A 5929-nucleotide genomic window follows, 5' to 3' on the forward strand; every position below is an offset into this window, starting at 1 on the left:
TTGCTTCATATCTTTACTTAGTCTGTTCCACAGCTTCACTCCACACACAGAGATGCAAAAACTTTTTAATGTTGTGCGGATACAAGGATGTTTTAAATTTAATTCCCCCCTCAAATTGTATCCCCGTTCCCTTTTAGAAAACAGTTTTAGAATATTGTCAGGAAGCAGGTTATTTATTGCTTTATACATAATTTGTGCAGTGAGAAAATGAACCAGATCTGTGAATTTTAGAATTTTTGATTTCAAGAATAGTGCATTTGTATGATCTCTGTAACCAGTTTTATGGATTATCCTTATGGCCCTTTTTTGTAATATAAAGATTGATGATAGCGAACATTTGTAAGTATTGCCCCAAACCTCTGGACAGTAATGCAAATACGGTGCAATCAGGGAACAATAGAGAATGTGGAGTGATTTGTGGTCCAGAATGTGTTTTACTTTACTCAAGATTGAAACACTTCTTGAAATTTTGTTATTTATATGATTTATATGAGACTTCCAGTTTAATTTATCATCTATAATCACACCAAGAAACTTATGTTCAAGTACTCTTTCAATTTCCACACCATCTATATGAATCTGCACTTGTGCATTTCTAAGGGAATTCCCAAATAAGATTATTTTAGTTTTACTTAGATTTAGAGATAGTTTGTTCCTGTTAAACCATTTTTTAATTTTGCACATTTCTGAAGTAATTGTATCCAGCAGCTCCTTTAGATTCCCCCCAGAACAAAAAATATTTGTGTCATCTGCAAATAATACTAATTGTAATATATCAGATGCCTTACAAATATCATTTATATAAATAATAAATAATTTTGGACCCAGTACAGAGCCTTGTGGAACACCACAAGCAATGTCCAAGCATGATGAGGAATGGACACCCAGCTTCACAAATTGTTTCCTGTCACTTAAATAATTTTTCACCCACTGCAGTACAACCCCCCTGATCCCGTACCGTTTTAGTTTATTAATTAATATGTCATGATTGATTGTGTCGAATGCTTTCTTGAGATCCAGAAATAGTCCAGCTGCATACTGTTTCTGATCTATAGCATTCGTAATCTCCTCAATTGATTTGATTAATGCCAGAGATGTTGATCTTTTTGATCTGAATCCATATTGACTGTCAGAGAGTAATTTATATTTATCTAAGAATTTGTCTAATCGTTTATTAAACAGGTTTTCTAGGATTTTGGAGAATTGTGGTAGTAAAGAAACAGGCCTGTAATTTGTGAAGTGGTGTCTATCCCCAGTTTTATACAATGCACAACTTTAGCTATTTTCATTTTGTTTGGAACTTTTCCAGTCTGAAATGATAAGTTGCAAATATATGTTAGAGGTCCTACAATTCCTTCAATGACCTTCTTGACGATTTTCATGTCAATATCATTACAATCAGTAGATGTTTTATATTTACACATGTGCACAATGTCAATTATTTCTTTTTCCTCCACTGCTGTGAGGAACATTGAGTTAGGGTTCCTATCAATCAGGCTTTCACTACAGTCTACTGATGGCAATGACTCAGGAATTTGTTCTGCCAGATTTGGTCCAATATTTACAAAATGATGATTAAAGCTGTTGACCACATCAGCAGTGTTTTCCATAATATTGCCACTGTCAATCAAATATTGAGGATAACTTTGTTGTCCAGAATTATTACCGTTTAAAACATCCCATATTCCCTTCATATTATGTTTATTGTTGTTCAATGTTTTACCTTAATACTCCTTTCTGCATACACGTATAATATTGGTCAACTTATTTTTGTATTTTTTATATTCATTTTCAGCATCTTTTGTTCTATGTTTTAGGAATTCCCTATAGAGTGTATTTTTCTTTTTACATGCATTCTGTAAACCCTTAGTGATCCATGGTCTATCTGAATATTTGTGCTTTCTGTTGTGTTTTATTGTTGGACAGTTTTTATCGTACAATTCCATGAATATTCTTAAAAATATGCCATAAGCAATATCAGTATCAGCTTCTTTGTACACATTGTCCCAGTCCTGAATTAATAGATCGTTCTTAAGTGCATTCGGTCTGTTTTAGTGACAGACACGCTCTAAATGAGACAGCTGCTGGTAGTGTAGTAGGTATGCATATACATTGGTAGCATGAGCTACTCTTATCCCATTTCAGTGGCCTAAAAGAGAACAAGAGGGAATGAGAAAATCAAATATTGAACCTGTCAGTCATGTAAGATCTCCAAGTATTGAGATAATAAAGAAATAAACCAGAAAGATATCAGCTAGAAAAGCTCTTAGGGTTGGTGAACCCAGCAGCCACACTGAAACAGCAGTAGATATGGATGAGGGGGGTTATTGGAATCACAATCAGCATTTGCTTGGAGAGGTATTCTGGCGAGGAATGGAGGGACAGGAAGTCCCAAGCAGCTAACTCGCGGTGGAATCATAACTGGCAAGGAAAGAGTGTGAGATTGGCAGAAAAACTCTGGGATTAGTTGGCTTTGAGAGCTGGGCAGCTGGCATACCAACAAATAAGCTGACCTGAAGCACAGGACACAAAACTTACAAAAGAGACAGACTGCTTAGGAGCACACGTGCACGCGCACATGCACACTGTAGTGTTTGAAGCACTTCTGAAACTGAACAACATGATAGAGAGTGGCGAACAGACGGCATAAATGCAGCAGTTTTAATCAGAGGATGAGGCTCAGGTGTGCTGGTTGATTGAGCAGAGGGCGTAACCACTCCCTCCACACGCATGCACACGGCACAGGAAGAGACAAAAACTGGAAATACGAGGAGGGAGAAATAGGCAGAGGGGAGGAAGTACTGGCAGGATCATAAAAAGCGGCAGCAGTGGGACACAGCTCATTTGTCACTTAATAACCCCGATGTTGTCGCAGTCGATGCTTGCATTTTAAAAATCAAGCTATAAAAATCCTCATTGTTACAGAGATATTATATATATAATTTTAACATTTTCACGTAAAGATGTTAGCATCAGACCCCCCACCCCCCACCATCACCACCACCACCACCACACACACACACATTACACTAACATGCATTTCCCATCCTAAAACCAACCTTAGTATAAACGTAACCTTATTTTCATTATGTAAAATTTATGTTACAGAAACTTGCTTTTTGTTCTCATGAAAAAAATGTATTTCCATAAAGTCACTGTTTCAAAAGGTTTAGGTCCCCCCCCACATTCTCAGTAATACCAGCACCACTCTCACACACACACACACACACACACACACACACACACACACACACACACACACACACACACACACACACACACACACACAGGCAGTTTAGAGAGGAAGGCAGCAATAGAGAAAAAGGAGAGAGGATTAAGATAGGAGCTGTGTTGTGCGTTCATCCCCTGAGGAGGTCATTCTGCTGGGTTTTCTCTGTGGAAGCAGCCAGCACTCAGAGCTGAGAGGTTTATTTAGACCCTATCTATACTCCAACACCTTCAGGCCCTATTGTACACGCAGGAAATGACATGGGAATTGCAAAAGGTACACATGGAAATGTCATCATACAGTCTGTATGTATACAAATTAAAAAGACACCATGTGATTGGCGAATAACTCTTAATGGAGATCCGAGACACACTATTGACATGATGATGTTCATGCTTGTAAAAGATTAGTTCAGGCATACTCTGCAGTTTTTCAGGACATTTAATTACTCACATTTCTTTGATTCATGTACAGCACCTCTTGCTCCATTTCTCTTTATGCTAATCATTTTACACAATGTGTATGCACACATACAGTAAAAATATAATTTCCTCCCGATATTTCTTTCGTCTGGCAACTCTACTCCCACACAAGGCCACTCTCCTGTTAATGGAGTCGCAGCCTGGCTGCGTGAAACACTTGATGTTGCTGTCATTCTGAAAAAGAAAGCAAAAAAGAAGCACGGCTGATAGACAAGCATAAAGCAGTGAAAGCTGGACAGGAAGTGATGCGCCACTATTAATTAAACTAGCTTGAAAAACTAGCCAAATTACAATTTAGAATTGGAGGAAAAAGAATTACAGGATCCCAGATTTTGAAACATTGAGATAAATTAAGTTTTAAAGATGTAAATCACAGACACAGGTCTTAATATGAGGTTTACCAAAGAGCACTGTGACCAGGCTGATGAGCCTTTGGCTCTAAGTACTAATGACTTAAAACAGTTTACAAATACAGATTCAAATCAGTGCAATTTCTGTCACAATCTGAAAGCAGGGACTCAAGCACAGAACAGGTTGGCGTCTCAGAGCACCGTTTATTTACACACCAGTGCGATAATATATACAGTGACGGGGAAAATCCAGGGTTCCAAGGGATTAGGGGAAGGCTCTGTCTCTCACGCTCGCTCACGTCCTCACATCCAACTCACACACGTTCGTACAGCTGGGAGGTCACAGGTCCGGGAAGGTAAACTGGAACAAGAAAGGGAAAAATCACTCACAAGTCACGAAGGTAGGGCGTAAAGGTACAAGACCACGGGAGCTGGGAAGAGAGACTAACGTCAGTAGCACAATCATCCAGCGATGAAAAGATCTGTGGCCCAGCCTCAAATAGTAGTCGGGAATCAGCTGATCGCCAACAGGTGTGTGAGCCATGGGCGGGGCCAGCAGTGAGCTCCGCCCAGGCAGAGAGGTAGGGGAGAGAGAGAGAGAAAGCAAAATCACAAGTGTAGCCTTGTGAGGCCGGCTGGGCAGGCACGGGGACCATGACAGTTTCTAAAGAATGTGTAACTGATGTATCATCAAATTCCACTGCTGCTCGCGTCTTATTGATTTTTCTGAGTTGACTTCAATATTTACTTCATCTACAGTATATCATTAACATGTCTATTAGACTCCATCTCTACTTAAGAATGTGTTGCACTTGACTCGTGCATATTAAGCACAATCATTGTAGTCCCCTCTGCTTCAAATGCTACACTGGATCCAAATATATTTTTTTATTAAAGATGGATAGCCAACCTCCTCTATATTTCTAAAATTAAAAATGTTGCAAATAAACCACATTACAGGATGGCCAGATGCACAGACATTATTTGAATCAATCAGTTTATTAGAGGCTTTTCCTATTTTTAAAGCCTGACCTTTACTGTAAGTTACTGTATGTGCCCTGTAAACTCAAGTGCCATATTAAACATGTACTCTGGATGGCATTAGCGTGGCCTGTAGTACCCTGGAACTTTGGAGCTGTTTTTAAACAATATGTGTTCTTTGCCTCACATATATAAAAATGTGTGTCTAGGACTGCTTCTTTCACTTCTGCAGAGTTAAAGCGCAGGCTCATTAAGTCAGAATTTGTTTATGCTGAAAGGAAACTCATAAGCCACTCTCCTCTCCCTCTGTGTGTGTGTGTGTGTGTGTGTGTGTGTGTGTGTGTGTGTGTGTGTGTGTGTGTGTGTGTGTGTGTGTGTGTGTGTGTGTGTGTGTGTGTGTGAGATCGTAGGAGTGGAGTCAGGTGCACAGGAAGTCAGGCCAGCTGCTCTTCTCCACCCTCTGCCATAAATGCTTGGTTCCAACTGCATCACGCCTCCAGATCGTGGACTCTGTTCTTGCAGTCAGTCACGTATTCAGCTGTTTCACTAAGTCTAATAGCTCACTTTTGATACATGCCACTAATGGCTCTTCAGCTCTGCCTGACTCCAGCCTCTGTCTCCTCTCTCATCTCTGGACTCCTCTCCTCCGGCTTCCCTCTACTGGAACCTTGCCAACCTTTTTCCTGCTCCTTACTCCAGACCTCAGACTTGTCTCCCCTCATCTCCGACTCAACTACCTCCCAGCCAGCTATCCAACTTAGTATTCCCCTACAAATTCTCCAGATTTGTAAATAAACCTTTGACCTTTTGATTCAGTCTTGTGAAAGCCCAAGCACAGCACAGACTCCAAACTTACATTTGCACAGTTTTATTTAGAAAAATATCCC

General features: G+C 39.8%; 1 long non-coding RNA gene across 1 annotated transcript; it reads right to left on the reverse strand.

Moving 5' to 3' along the window:
- Positions 1–3660: 3660 nt before the first annotated feature.
- LOC120433076 lies at positions 3661–4548 on the reverse strand. The gene is made up of 3 exons (XR_005608300.1): positions 4511–4548; positions 4278–4422; positions 3661–3885 (listed from the first exon to the last, which is right to left on the reverse strand). It is a non-coding gene; the product is annotated as an uncharacterized LOC120433076 (long non-coding RNA).
- Between the last annotated feature and the right edge of the window lie 1381 nt (positions 4549–5929).

This window comes from Oreochromis aureus, linkage group 15, assembly GCF_013358895.1.
Source record: "Oreochromis aureus strain Israel breed Guangdong linkage group 15, ZZ_aureus, whole genome shotgun sequence".
Taxonomy (NCBI): Eukaryota; Metazoa; Chordata; class Actinopteri; order Cichliformes; family Cichlidae; genus Oreochromis; species Oreochromis aureus.